General features: G+C 35.7%; 1 protein-coding gene across 4 annotated transcripts in view; it reads left to right on the top strand.

Moving 5' to 3' along the window:
* CPSF6 (cleavage and polyadenylation specific factor 6) overlaps positions 1–8,116 on the top strand; it is a 34,722-nt gene extending 26,606 nt beyond the window's left edge. For 3 of the 4 annotated variants that reach the window (XM_030820008.1, XM_012500163.2, XM_012500162.2), the window contains one exon: positions 3,281–8,116. The gene's annotated coding sequence lies outside the window, so the exon portion shown is untranslated. The remainder of the gene's footprint in view (positions 1–3,280) is intronic. The other variant, XM_003259487.3, reaches the window with a different exon arrangement.
* Positions 8,117–16,250: the final 8,134 nt, after the last annotated feature.

Below are 16,250 nucleotides of genomic sequence, written 5' to 3'. Positions count from 1 at the left end.
CCCAGCCCTGTTTCCTTATGTTTTCCTATGTATCCTAACTGCTCTGCTTCATCTGGATATGTATGCTAGCTTTCATTGCTTTAGCTCTGATTTTTCTTACTTTGAGTATTCACAAAACCTGTCTCACTACACAGCTGACTTAATTGAAGTTACAAGAGGGAGTAGGAAGTGATCTCTTGAATGGATGTATAGTGTGTTTTGCTCACTGTGGTTTAAGAATATAGTTTTGTTTACAAATGATTAATGTTCCCTGTTGAAAAAAAATTCAATGCCAGTGTGAGTCATCTTGCTCTCTCACCGTCATCTCAGTGTTAAATTTACTACCATTGTTTTAGTTTGTAAAATAGATTGTTTTGAATAAATTCTGTCTTGAATGAATATTTAGTTAACGTTGTTTAAAGAAACCTAATAACCAAAAAGGGGTAAGGGTGCCATTTACGCTATCCAAATTTTATGAATTTTTCTTTTGTGGTAGTATGTTTTAACTCTCCATGAATTATAAATAACAGGTTATTTTGAGATGTTCATTTTGTAAATCTTTTGGGAACAAACCTCATTTTTCTTTGAATGTGATTAAGTTTATTTCTATTTTACTGGGTTGTAAGAGCAATTATGGCTGTGTTTATTTATAGAGTAATAAAATGCTTTAGTTAAAATGAGGTAAGTACTATGTACAGAGGTAGAGAGATGAAAATATGAAATGTTTTGGTAGCAAGAACTTCTTGTAAATATCTACAATAACTAGAATTGTTTTTATGTAATATGTTCTAGTCAACACAAGAAGGAATTTTGATTTTAGAGTTAACTCATAAGTAGATAATTATTTCTCTTGCCCACTTCATTTCCATTCCTCTTATTAAGGAGAAATTTTCAGATAGAGAAAAGTGAATTTTATTTCATTGAGTTAGTATTGCATCTCTAAAATTATGAGAATCCTTTTAATTCAGTATATTAGTGTGAAAATCTATAAAAGTACCCTATCAAGTATTTATTTAAATCTTAAAAGATGAATTTACCATGAATTTAAAATACTAATTTTAACAAATGTGCATAGATAAATTTCTAACAGATTATAATTTGAGTTGTTAATAATGGCTTGATATATTATCTTAAAATACAAGTACTTCTCTGTGTGTTGAAATTTTACTTAGTGCTCACTTTAGTTTACAGACTTTATTAAAAAGGTGTAGATTCCATTTATCATCTTAGTTGTTTTAACATCTGTTTACATAGGCCTTTCTTTTATGATTAATAGCTAAAGCAAGTAATTGTGTGGCTTTGACATTACAGATTTTACCAAATGATACATTGAAAACATGGGCGTTGAATGTATTTGTCACTTTTAAGCTTCTTTTTGATATCTTTGTTGATGTAGTTGCCTACTTAGACATTTGAGAGTATAATATGGAATTGGATTATTGGAAATGGGTTGTATTGCCTTCAAATTCACTTTCGTTTAAGACTGTAAAATTTGTATTTCCAACTGCATAAAATGTAAAGTGTTTAGAAATAGAAATAAAAACTGCTAGACTATCCCCCATATTTTATGTCTGTATGGTGAAAATTAGATTTATTAATACAAAAGATCTATCTATAAAGTATAATCAAACAAAAGAGTGCATTAGTCCTGGGAAAAGATGTGTGTTGCAATTTTACGAACAGGATTCTCTATATAAAAATAGTATAATTCTCCACTGGAGTGATAATGATACAAAGATGCAGTGTATGTGATATGTTTTATGGAAGAGTTGAATATTTCTGTTTTGCTATGACTTTAAATAGTTTTTCCCTCTTAATGACTTTTTATCCCTTCCAGCGCAACAGAAAATTTAGGGAGCTAGCATTCTTTTGCAGTTAGATTTATTAATTTCCCAGTAATTATTATTTCAGATTAGAACATATGCCTTGTCTCTCTCTAATACATAAACCAGTGTTTTAATATTGTAGTGCAGATAATAAAAATAAAACATTTGAAAGCTGCCATTTTAGATTTTTTCCCATTAAATAGTTTCACTAAATAGCTTCATCAACATAAGATGAAGATGCAATAAAAGATAACAATAGTTATCTGAAAAATGCAGGCATATAGAAAAAGAGAAGTCTGGATTATATTTTTCTTTTGCAGTTTTAAAATTTCAAGTTATTACTGCTAGGCAGTGTGAATGCATATCTGTACTGATGCTCTTAAGATACAACCTAGGAAAGGACATAATAGAAAAATTTATAGCAGTGGCAGAAGTAACTCTTAATTGTAGAGCAAAAAGTATTTTTCAGTTGTTTTTATTTCAAAATATCACTAAACTGTGCCCTATGAACATGTTCAAACTGAAAAAAAATTTTTTAAAAAACCTTCTGCCCTCTTGACTCTTAAATCACTTTATTATTGAAGTGGTTTCTTGTCATTTATACTTTCATTACCTAGTGTTTCAGTGGTTACTTATATCCAGGTTAATTGAATGTTTCTTGTGAACCTCTACCTGAAGTTTGCATATATATGTATTCTTGAAATTTTAGTTTATCAACTTTATTCTATTTTTTTTTCTTTTATGTGAGTTTTAAATGAACTTTATCATTGTAGATTCCCACTTAGCTTGTTTTGGTTAGTTTATAATACTACGTTAGGTATTTCTATATAGGTGGAATAGAGTAAAAGTAAAGTAAATGTTTTAAATTTGTATTACGTCTAAAGATTTGTACGTGGATGTCATTAATTTAAATGTCCATACTCTATTTATAAATCTTATTTATAAATTTTGTAACATGGAACACCATTTGATTTATAATACTTGCAGAAGTTCCTGTATGCTGTTAAATAAATTAATTTGTAAAATAATTTTGCATTTTATATTTAGTTCAGCATTTAATTGTTAAATGAGTTTATAGACTTGATATGTGGGTGAATGAAAAATATTTACATTAAAATCATCCAAGCATTTTCCATTTATTTTTGTAGTTTGCATATTTTAGAAAATGACTTACGAATGTTTCCATCATCACAGAAACAGTAGCTGCTATATTTTCATTACTGCTTCAGTCATTAAATTTATAAGGCAATAATATTTAAGAAGAATGAAATCAGAATGTCTCAGTTTAATCATCAGGTAAATTGGAACATTTCACCACCACAAAGGCAGCTACTGTTTCAGTTAATTCTTATTTTGTGTTAGAGTACATAACAGTGAAGTAGATGCACGACTTGTGTATGTATAGTTAAGCCAGCGTTTTTCTGTGTATTTTGGGGAATAGCAAAATCTACATCACAAATTTTGACACATTACAGCTGAAGGAAGAGGATCACCTTCCAAGACAAAACAGTCTTCATGGGGGAAAAATGACGCTTGTCCAGCAGTTTGCTTCTTGTGATTGAACTGAACCTGTAAGGATTCATGGATAAAATGAACAGGAATAGATCTGAATAAAGCAAATCTGCATAAATGGTAACCAGTAGCTCTACTTTTATTTTTTATGTTGCTTAACTGTTTTATTTGAAGGAAACCTGTGTGATTTAAAAAGTTATAGCTTTTGCAACTTTATTACTGGTTATATACATTTGGCCATTATAATGTGGCAAGCAATTGGAAAAAAAGTCAAGTAAATGCTTGTTTTTGTAGTAGTTTGTTCTTGTTAAAAATGTTTATATGATAATGTCTGTAAACAGCATCACTTTGATTACAATAGATGTAGTGTTGTAATAAACTGTTTAATGGGGCTGATGTGTAAAGCTGTTCAAGTTATTTGATGTTTACACCTCAGGGAAAGTCTTGTGTTCAGCAATATCTAAAGATAATGTTACTATGACAACATTTTTACTGTCCTTTAAGGCATTGCAATAGCGTTTTTGGATATGCCTCAATCTAATCTTGCGTTCAGTGAATTAAACATAGTAATTAAGTGTCTTTTGCCCTTGATTTTGATATTAGAATAGGTGATTACATGGATATTTAATATTTCTATATTCTGCTTTTCTAGCTGTTTTTACCTAGTTAGCTTGTGACTTTGCTGAATGGTATGTAAACTTGTAAAAATTGAAATTTGACAGATATAGCAATCCAGTCAATGTGTAAGGGGTCAAAAAAACAGAGGTTTTAACACATAAGTAAAAACCCATACATATTTGATGTGTAATGCAGGTTAATTACAACACAGATGTACCAAAACACTTAATTGTGAACCGCTAACATTGAAGAAATTTTGACAATTCTGATTTGATGCTGCAATTACTTGCTGTTTTTATTGATCTTATGGTTTATTTCTTAAGCCATAGGCAGTGTAAATACAGCCCTGCAGCAGGTAAATGTGAGTAAAGAGAGCCTTATATTTTCCAATTGGTATAAATTTTTGAAGGATGTGATGTTCGTTAACATTCGGTTGTATTCCCCAGTATTTGTAATGGGAAATTACAGATAAACCGTGTCTGCACAGTTTAAGGAATACTATGTATATTCATGCAGCGTATTGATTCATGCTATAGTTACTTAATCAAAGATTTTTTTCAAACCTGCCTTACATACAGGCCCACTTTAAAAGCACCTGACTAGCATGTGTTCTAGATTGCAAAATTGGCAGAGGCAGGGTGTCAACTTGATTAGGTGTTTTTATGGGAATGTAATTTGAAATCACTACTTCGGAAATTTGAGTTAAAATTCTTGAGCACGTTAATACATTTTTAAGATCTGATTATCTTTGAGAGATCTTCTGTTAATACACATTGGTTGTTAAAGAGTACCCAAATTCTAGGACAATGCTTAAAGTGTTAAAATACCCTAGATACTATGTTATGTGCAACTGTAGAAACCCTCCAGAAATTTCCACTGCTGTTCTTCACTTTCATCTTGTCTGCTATCAAACCACATCTGACAAAATTAGCTGTTTTGAATTACCCATATCACTGCCAGTTTTATTTTAAAATATTTTGTGTTTGAAGTATCTGTGCATGGGATCATTGATGTTTATCAGAACTGTTCACTTTCAGAAATGATTTTTTAAAGCGTTTTGTTGAAAATGCGGTTGCTTTTTTAACATTTTAGAGTTGTATCAAAATTTTCCTGTTTTCTGTATGTTGTTTTGTCATTTCTTGGCTTTTTAATATTTTGACTATAATGCCCTAATGCGAAGAAGTATGGACATATAAATATTACAAGAGAAATTAGTTAATAGTAAAGGGTTAAAAGGTAAGTAAAATGTCCATGAAAATAAAATTTTCTTTGAACAGTTCAAAAATGGAATCACAAAAATCTAACTGCACTTGAAATGAAACTGGAAATTTTATACTAATTAAATCCTTTATTTACCTTTTCATATTTTATCAATGGAACCTTTTAATTGCTCCTTCTCTATCACTCTTCTTCTTGCTTGGCTGATCTCATTACATGACTTTTGTTGCAGACAGTGTGAGTGTACTGGATTTGTTTGCTGCTAATCTGTTATTTTAAGTGTTGTCAGAAGGAAATAACTTCTTGGTTTGACCAAGTAATTTTGCAAAGTCCTTCTCTACCTGATAACACGTGAATGTATAGCAGTAAAGGTGAAAATTGCAAGCCTTGTTTTGTTCTTCATACCCCCTTCAGTTGTTTATGGGTCGATGTTATTTGAAAACTCTTCCCTTTTTTTAATGTGTAAAAACAATCCAAAGAGATAAATCATTGCATAGACACCAAAAACAGTGTCTCAGAGACCTTTTCATTTTTTCCTTAGTTAATAACTGTAGTGGATATGAAAACAAATGAGTTTTTTAAAACATAGCATTTGTTAGTGCTATACAGTCACATTCCTTTCAGCCAGTAGTAAAGTTAAACCGATGAGTGATACAGTACCTGAATGGTACTGCTTCTCAGGCAACACTTTGGATTGAAAGTGCTGCTTTTGGTTAAAGGAACTATGTTGTGGAAAGCATATTCCAGTGTAAATTTGCAGATACGTATTTTTTTTTGTCAATTTTCATAAGGTTTGGAGTAAGTTGCAGTGGCTTTTGATCATAGTTTAGGCCATTTAATGGTCCTTTTACCTAGAATGTTCTTAAGCAGTTAACGACAATTTGGAATACACAGATAACTTGTAGCTTAAGATACTATTTTCATTTAATTCTCCTATGGAGAATATTGCTTTATTTTTTACTAGTTTCAGGTCAGTTATTAAAATAAACATGGAGGTTTTAATGAATGTTGTATAATATTTTATAGTGAAGGAAAATTGTGGAAAGGGTAAAGACTTTCTCTTTCCCTTATGTATTTAACTGTGCCAATCTAAATACATACTGTTTTATACAATGAGATGCATTACAAGACTTTTCTGTTGGAGTGCTCTCGACATTTTGGTTTTCATACCTGAATGATCATTGCATTTTCTGTATTTTCTAAAATGGCTCCAATTTTGTGTTTTAAGCTTCAGCTTAAGAGGAAGTTTATGTTCTAATTCTTGACTGAGAATACAGTATTGAGATTCTCTCTGTTTTACAGATAACAACTGGTTTTTATTACTCATTAAGTTCATTTGCATCCCGTAGCCCTCTGTAAATGTTTCCCCTAGTTGTATGTACGTAAATGCACGCTTATCCAGTGTATATTAGACATTTTTGTGCTAAAATATATTAAGTGGGATTTTTGTAGCAAAGCATTTTATTTTTCTGTTCTTACAGTGTGTGTGTGTATGCGTTTTTTTTAACCTTGACTTCAGTTTAAACACTGGTGTATTTGTTTTATTTTTTTAAGCAACTTGACTCTTAGAAGCCTTAGACTGATTTTTTTCAATAAATATTCAACCAAAAATTATAAATTTATTAAGATGTGGCCTTACATATGGCATTCCTTGTGTTTGTAATGTGAGATTTTTGATGTAGATAAATCAAGATTCAGGATTAAAGTTTCATTGTAAGTTGAAATAGAACATGTATTAAAATGTCTAGGCTTCTGGGAGGAAGTTCTTATACTCTTCTTTCTTGGCATTAGAAAGAAGCAATATGAATTTTTGTGAGTATTCTAAATATTCAGGCAACACTGTTCAGATTGATTTAGGTTTGTCTTAACCAATGTTCTTTTTCTAGAATTTCAGGTTGTGGCATTCACTGAGTATGCAGCTACTATGGTTTTTGTATGGGACGTATAAATACTTGATTATATACAGACAGATTTTAATGTCTTTAAAGACTTCCTGCTGTATTAACATATTGTAATGGAGTCTTTTAAATACTAGGTTGAACTTAATTGAAGTCACACACATCTTGAAGTGGTAACTGCTTAGTAAATACTACCAAGAGTTTTTTTCATGTGGGAGTATCCTAAAACTCTGCCATGGGTGTAAATGTTTTACATTAATTTCATAATTGGACAGACCCTGCATTTAGCAAAAACATTTGTTTTGAAAGTGTGTTCTTTTTGTCGCACTGTTACTGCGTAACACTTCTCAACATTCTGTAACTTAAATTATTTTAAAATAACTATGGTGAATTCATGTTTATTTTTTTACTTTGAAAATTGTAGTACTCAGGTGGTATTTAATGGGAAAGGATCCTTTGGGTATAAATCATAATGTATTTTAAGGAATGCATCTATAATATTGATAACTTTAGCCTTAAAAAAAGGTCTATTATTCCTTCCTCTACATCCCGTGGTATATTAGCAAAGTAGTTTACAGCCCTGTACAGCCTTACAAAGTTGTTTTACAATTTTTAATGGAAAGCCCTTAACAACAACAACAAAAATTGTATCATATTACCAATATCCATGAATTACTGATCACAGTTTGTAAATAATTTGTTTAATATCAGAAGGCCAAAGAAAGTCTTAAAATTTTAGCTATTGACTCTATGGTGACTTCACAATAAGATTTCTGTGCAAAAAGGTAAGGTGATAATTGATCTAATAGACTTTTTTTTTTTTTTTTTTTTTTTGCTGTCCACGAGAATTAGACTTCATATTAGCTTCTATTAAAAAACTCATTCCATTTTATTAAAATGTTTGTAATTGCAATTTTGTGTTTAATGTTTACTTTGTCTTTCCTTTCTTTAGCATTTAGGTGACTGTTCGGCAGTTTGATATATGGCCATTGTCGGCCTTAAACTGCACTAGTAACAAGCATGGTATTTATCTTGTATTGAAAATAAAACAAACTTTTGATAAGACTTTGCAGTTTGTCTTTCTTGTTTAATTTGTAATTTGGTAACCATTGTGTATGGTTTTAAGTAGTTAATATTTATTGGCAATATGCAGTATAGCAGAAATTGGACTGTTGTCTGTATTTTGTGTTTAAGCCAGCCCCCTAGATAGTGGTTGTTTTCTTGTGTATTGACATTTTGGTGCTCTTTAAAGCGACTGATAATTGGGCTAAAATTAGGATTAAGAGACCTGACAGATTTCTAGGCTGTTACATTGTTTTTAAATGAAAGATTCAGAAAGCATTTGTCTAGTTTTAGAGGATCATTAACCTCACTAGACTTTAATCAAGTAAAAATGTTTGTAGCAAAAATATTTTACTAGTTAGCTTAACATTATGGGGTACTTTTGAAACAGTAACAGCCTTCAGTTTCAGTGATTTCAGTAGGTATTTCTGTGCCAGGTATTAATATCAGGCCTCAGATTTCTTACCTGCAAGCTTCATAGTATATTAAAGGTAACAGTTCTAAACAAGTGAATGTGAACATGAGAAATAATACTACCATCACTGGGATCCTTTTCCGTGCCTCCACTAAAATTGTGGTTCATGTTTTTGTTATATTTCCTATTACTGTTTGTTATATGTTTCCATTGATCAATCCCCATTTGTGTTGAATTAGTTGAGACTTTTGTCCCTACCCTGTGAGGGCATTTAACTTTAAGAGAAAATCATTAGGAATATTTTTTGGCCAGATGCCACACTACATATGACTCAGTTCAAGACCTGATTTAGTGAAAGAGAGAAGCTTTTTTTACAAAAGATTTGTGGACAGGTTTTTCCCAGTCTTCCTAGTTTTGTTTCAGAGCCATTACCGTGAAACAATAATTATTAGAAATGATTTCCAATGCTGTTATTGGTCTTTTTATCCCATTTATAGTTCATTAACAGTTCTTGGATTTTCGTGTGGTACATCAGTTCTGATAAACTGTCAGTTCCATATAAATGATATATACTTTACCTTTCATTTTATAGAAAAACTTCAAAAAATAAAATTTACTACTTTAATGTTATAGTGAGATCTGTAGGAAAAAAATGACTTGGTGAATGGGAAAGGGAAGTACCTTTTAGGCAGAGACTTGCAAAAAGGGCTTTTGGCAAGACGAGCATGCTAGTAGGAACTGAAAGAATGCCAGTTTGGCTGAAGCAGGGAGTGAGGAACATAGCCTATGTGTGGAGCTCAAGCAGTTGGCAAGGCTAGGCTCTCCAGAGCTTGTAGGTCACATTAAAGATTGTCCTAAGAGTCATGTGGGGTCATTGAATTGTGTGAAGTGTCATAATCAGCGTTTCAAAAAGCTTCTTGGCTGCAGATTAAATTGATAATAGATAAAAGAGAAACACCCCTTCCTGTCAGGAGAGAAGATAAGGGTAGATAAAAATAGAAGTTTGTGGGCTGTAGGTGCGTGGTAGAAATTTTAAGATGTCATATTTAGTGACTTACGTTTTCTTTGAAATAGAAATTGAGGGCATTGTGGTGTGGGCATGGCTTAGTTTAGAAGTAACAGTGTTTATCTGTGAGATTGTCAGGATTTGCTATCTAAGATAAGGCTCCCATTTTTATGGTGGCAGTCCATCTAGTAACACATTCATCCCCTGGGAGAGGGTAGATGGATCAAGCTTTGGGACGGAGAAGGCAGCAATTGTCTTAATCAGTTTTCACTTTAACGGTTGTCAACCCAGCTGAAGAACACAATCACTGATGCCGTCCTGTTGTTTTTTAGGGGATTGCTATTAACATTTTATTTTTTGAAACAGTCTTGCTCTCTCACCCAAGCTGGAGTGCAGTGGCACGTTCTTGGCTCACTGCAACCTCTGCCTTCCAGGTTCAAGTGATTCTTGAGCCTCAGCATCCCGAGTAGCTGAGACTATAGGTGTGAGCCATCACACCTGGCCAAATTTTTTTTTTTTTTTTGTAGTTTTAGTAGAGACAGCTTTTCACCATGTTGGCCAAGCTGGTCTTGAACTCCTAGGCTCAAGTGATCAGTCTGCCTTTGCCTCCCAAAGTGCTGGGATTACAGGCGTGAGCCACTGTGCCTAGTCAGCCATCAACATTTTAAAAAAATTGTATTTGTACCTCTTCATTAGTTTCTTAATTATCCTATAAGACAGTTAGTATTCTTTTTTTGAGACAAGATCTTGCTGTCACTCAGGCTGCAGCGCAGTGGTGTGATCATGGCTCACTGCAGCCTACCCCGGGCTCCAGCAGTCTTCCTACCTCGGCCTCCTGAGTAGCTGGGATCACAGGTGCATGCCACCATGCCTGGCTAACTTTTTTATATTTTTGGTAGGCATGGGGTTTTGCCATATTGTCCAGGCTGGTCTCAAACTCTTGGGCTCAAGCAGTCTTCCTGCCGTGGCCTCCCAAAGTGTTGGGATTATAGGCATGAGCCACCACACCTGGCCAGGGAGGCAATGGGCTCTGAAAGGTTATGACTAGCAGAATATAGTGAGTAGAGGTTAGAATGATTTTATGATTCTAAATTTTCAGTTATTTACTAGAATGTCATGATACTGAGCCACCACCACCGTAAGATTTTAAGCTTTACTGATACCCAAACTAACCATTTAGGAACATATTACTTTAAAATTTTCATTTGCACAAATGTTGAGTACCTACTCTACAAGATACTGTGTTAGATACTTTTGTGTAAGATAGGCCATAGCATTCTAGTGTGGTATCTTGTAGTCTCATGTAAATACAGGTTCTACCTACACAATTACTATAGCTGTCAGATATGAGGTAGGTGGATATAACATGTAGAAAATGTAGGCACTGAGTCTAGAAATTGGACCGCTTCCCTATTACAGTATAGAAACCAGTCCTGTGTACCACTTTAGCTCTTTATTCCCCCTGAAAGTTTATCATTTTACATCATGACCTCTTCAGCTTTCCTCAAGTGAGGGGAAAAAATTACCTTAACACAAAATGCAAGAATCTTACCTAGGCATCTAACCTAAGAATACCGTCAAAAGTTACTTGTAGAATGTGAAAACTGGAGCTAATAGTTATTAAAGGTAGGCCGGGCGCGGTGGCTCAAGCCTGTAATCCCAGCACTCTGGGAGGCCAAGGCGGGCGGATCGTGAGATCAGGAGATCGAGACCATCCTGGCTAACACGGTGAAACCCCGTCTCTACTAAAAATACAAAAAATTAGCGAGGTGTGGTGGCAGGCGCCTTTAGTCCCAGCTACTTGGGAGGCTGAGGCAGGAGAATTGCGTGAACCCGGGAGGCAGAGCTTGCAGTGAGCAGAGATCCCGCCACTGCACTCCAGCCTGGGCGACAGAGCGAGACTCCGTCTCAAAAAAAAAAAAAAGTTATTAAAGGATTTTAGTGATGGGTGCCTTTTCACAATAGTATATCTTAGGTTATCTATTATAAAGACTTCTGATGAAGTCATTTTTATACAGCTCAGAAATTGATCCAAGGATACTGGCAGCCCATTCTACTCCCAAGTGTGTAAACTTGAGCGTTTTATATTTCACATTATAAACACATGGTATGTATGCTTGTGCACAGTGAGAGACTGCCTACTTCTATAGCAGTCCATTTTATGTTTTCCTTGACTTACTGAATCATCTAACTGTGAACACTAAAAGACGGAATGGCCCACCTCTTATCTCTATTGTGTGTACCTGGGCAGTAAGTTATCTAGAGTAATTTGTCTTCTGACAGTTGTTTCTTCTGCTTACACATGCGGACAGAATGTGCCCTCTAATTAGATTTGGCCGATATTAGTTATTTGATCGGTTAATAGGAAAGGTAAAAACAGGGAGTCAAATTTATATTTATTCTTTTTAGTTTCCTTTGCTATTTCTCTCCCCTAACCTTCTAATTTTGAGGGCACTTCCAGGGGACTAGTCTCTATACTTTGTGCTCTTATCCAGTCTCATGGCTGTAGGATTTGCAGGCTGTCAGTTTCCAAATTTATATTTCCAATTCAGATGAGCTAATATTTCAGCCCTTCCTCTCCCCTACTACCTACCTGCTCAACCCACAGCCTTACCCAACAGCGAATATAAATACTATAATTTCAATTGTGTAGGCCCGAAACAAATCACTCTTGACTCCTCACACCCTACATCTACAGGGAAGTGCTTTGTCTCTACCACCAGAAAATACCTGGGACCTCTTACTAATGCTGGGGTTGCTCTCTGCCTTTGCGACTGCACAGTCTGTTGTCAGTATAGCTGTCAATCTATATTGTTTCTTTAAAATCCTGCAGTGGCTCCCCATTTCTTTACTTAAGAGACAGGATCTCTGTCACCCAGGTTTGAGTGCAATGGTGTGACCGTAGCTCACTGCAACCTTGAACTCCTGGGTTCAAACGATCGTCACACCTCAACCTCCCAGAGCACTGGGATTACAGGTTTGAGCCACCTCACCCAGCCCGCTCTTCATTTCTATCAGAGTAAAGCTGCAGTCCTGACAAGTCTCTCCATGATTTGCTCCCCCACTCCCCCTACTTTTTTTTTTTTTTTTTTTTTTGAGATAGAGTCTCACTCTCACCTTAGTTAGAGTGTAGTAGCATGAGCTCAGCTCACTGCAACATCCACCTCCTGATCTCAAGCAATTCTCTCACACCAGCCTCCTGAGTAGCTGGACGTGCGCACCACCACGCCTGGCTAATTTTTGTCTGTTTTGTAGAGATGGGCTTTTTGCCATCTTGCCAAGGCTGGACTCAAATTCCTGGACTCAAGCTCCTCCTGCCTCAGCCCCCCAAACTGCTGGGAATACTGGCATGAACTGCCGCACCCAACCAATTTGGCTTCTCTTACCTCTGACCAGATCTGCCAATACGTTTCCCCATGCTCACTCCATTCTAGCCACTCTGGCCTTGTTTTTCAAACAGGCTAGGTATCATCTTGTGTCTGAGTCTTTGTGTGGGCCATTTCCCCTGCCTGGAATGCTGGAGATAGCTCCCTGAGAAGAATCTCAGTGAGGTTTGTTTTTACCGTTCTGTTGAATGGAAACTGCTACCTCCCTTAACTGCTTTATTGTTTACTCTTCCCAAGCATTTATGACCTAACACTATATATTTTGCTTGTTCATTCAAATATAAAGTCCCTTGAAGCAAGGATCTTACTGTAGTTTCTGTTAAATCCCAAGTGTCTACATCAGCGTGTGGCAAGCGAATGTTAATATTTGAATGAACGATCTTGAATTGTAGTTCTGCCTCACTGTCTTGTTAGCAACTATTGTAAGAGCTACGTCAGCATGTTTAAAATTGTAAAGCATATAGAAGTTGGCATTCTAACAATTTTTAAGCATACAATTCAGTGGCATTAAATACATTCACGGTGTTTTGCAACCATCACCACTATCCATTTCCAGAACTTTTCCATCATCCCAAACTCTACCCATGAAACAGTAACTCCCCATTCCCACCCTAGCCCCAGTCCCCGATCATCTCTATTGTACTTCTGTCTCTGAATTTGCCTATTCTGGGTACATCATATAAATAGAATCGTACAATATTTGTGCTTTGGGTCTGGTTTATTTCACTTAATATGTTTTTTTGTTTTTTGAGACAGAGTCTCGTTCTGCCGCCCAGGCGGGAGTGCAGTGGTGCAATCTCGGCTCACTGCAAGCTCTGCCTCCCAGGTTCATGCCATTCTCTTGCCTCAGCCTCCCGAGTAGCTGGGACTACAGGTGCCCGCCACCACACTCGGCTAATTTTTTATATTTTTAGTAGAGACGGGGTTTCACCGTGTTAGCCAGGATGATCTCGATCTCCTGACCTCATGATCCGCCCGCCTCGGCTTCCCAAAGTGCTGGGATTACAGGCGTGAGCCACCGCGCCCGGCTATTTCACTTAGTATGTTTTTAAGATTCATCCATGTTGTAGCATGTGTCAATATGTGGCTGAATATCATCCCATTTTATGTACATATATGCCACATGTTTATCCATCTGTCAGTGGACAGCTTGTTTCTACCTTTTGAATATTGTGAATAATGCTACTATGAACATAGGTGTACAACTATCTTTAAGTCCCTGTTTTCAGTTCTGGGTATATAGGAGTGAAATTGCTGGGTAATGGTAATTCAGTGTTTAACTTTTTGGGGGATCATGAAACTTTCCCACAGCTACTATACCATTTTACGTTCTTACCAGCAGTGCATGAGGATTGTAGTTTCTGTACATCCTCAACAATACTTGTGCGTTTCTTTTTATCTGATAGTAGTCATCCTAATGGGGACAAGTGGTTATTTCATTGTCAATGGCAATTTTTAAAGCAGCTCATTTTTATTGAGACTTTACAAAGTACTTAACTTGCTGGGCACAGTGGCTCATGTCTGTAATCCCAGCACTTTGGGAGGCCAAGGCGGGTGGATCGCTTGAGCTCAGGAGTTCTAGCCTGGGTAATATGGTGAAACCCCATCTCTACAAAAATTAGCTGGGTGTGGTGGCACAGGTTTGTGGTCCCAGCTACTCAGGAGACTGATGTGGGAGGATCGCCTGAGCCTGGTAGGTCGAGGCTGCAGCAAGTGAAGATTGTCCCACTGCACCGCAGGTTGGGCGACAGACCCTGTCTCAAAAAGAAAAACCAAAGTAAACTTAGTTTTCATTGAACCAATTCTCTTTTGCACTCAGTGTTTCATTGGTTTACATAATATTGTGATGACATCACAGGCAAAATTACCATTGACATAGTTTAGAAATAAACACAGCTGACTAAACATTACTACTAGCATGAGTTCTTGGATATGATGTATTTTGTGTGACTAAGTCAGTTTTATAGAGAGAATGTATAGTTAGGTTATGTGGGGCCATCTGAGGGCTTTTAGAATATTGACATTTTCTTAAATGCTCCGAGTTTGCTCCTGAAAGTATGGTCTACAGGGTATCAACATTGGCATCACGTGGTCTGGGAACTGGTCACAAGTGCAGAGTGTACCATGCGAAATCAAAATCTACATTTGAGCAAGATCCCCAGTGATTTGTATGCACATTAAAGATTGACAAATTGTGCCTTTAAACTACTTTTAATGGCTACCTGGTGTTTCAACTTGTAACATAATTTTAACCAGTTCTTGCCACTGAGTGTTCAGGTTATTTCACTAGGTTTTTGAGTATCATAAAGGATGCTGCAGTGAATTTCCTCATAGGTAAATCTTAGTGCAAATGCAAGTATCTGTTTTCCAGTAATGAATTTCTTGGAGTGCTTGATTCAGAGTATGAATATTTGAGTTTTTGACACATTAAATTGCCCCGATTTACTTTTACCCCAGCTGTATGTGAAAATGTGTATTTCTCCACATTCTTTTCAATAATAGTGCTTTAAAAAAACTTTTAGTGATGGAAATGGGTGTCTTATTTTTAACTTTCGTGATTGTTAGAGTGGCTTAAATATATTTAAATGTTAGTTGTGTGCTTCCATCTAGAGATAGGCATACATAAGAAATGAATCGGTAAATCATGATGTGGTATTTCCATTTTAATAATTGAGGAAATAGTTGAGCACTACAACCAGTGAAGGGCAGACCCAGGAACTGAAGATCTGATTTAGGAACCAAGAAAGATCTGAAAGATCCTTTTCTAATCTATCAAACCAGAATTAACCTAATATATTCTGACTATTATGGTGGAGTCAGCTAATCAAATCAAACCCTTTTTATTTCCATTCTTATACTGAAAATGTTTCTAAGTTTACTTAGTGCACACAATGAGAGTCATTTAAAAGGAATTTATTTAGTATTTAGATCGTTACCTTAGAGAATCCTTAGATAATACTTTTATTTTTATGTGGGGTCTCACTGTCACCCAGGCTGGAGTGCAGTGGCATGATCATGGTTCATCATAGCCTCAACCTCCTGGGCTCAAGCCTCCCGCATAGCGGGGACTACAGATGTGCACCACCACACCCAGCTGATTTTTGTGTTTTTTGTAGAGGCGGATTTTGCCATGTTGCCCAGGCTGGTCTCGGATGCTGGGCTCAAGTGATTCACCCTCCTCGGCCTCCCAAAAGTGCTGGGATTGCAGGCGTGAGCCACTGCACCTGGCCTGAGAATACATTTAAGTTTGTTTTTTTTTTTTAGGAAATTTATAGTATCCTAACATTCTGAATAGAATTCTCGTGGTAGGTGTAAGAAAGTGGTCTTAAT

This window comes from Nomascus leucogenys, chromosome 10 (assembly GCF_006542625.1).
Source record: "Nomascus leucogenys isolate Asia chromosome 10, Asia_NLE_v1, whole genome shotgun sequence".
NCBI classification, from domain to species: domain Eukaryota; kingdom Metazoa; phylum Chordata; class Mammalia; order Primates; family Hylobatidae; genus Nomascus; species Nomascus leucogenys.
The sequence above is the reverse complement of the archived record's forward strand: the minus strand, read 5'-3'. Positions and strand labels throughout refer to the sequence as shown.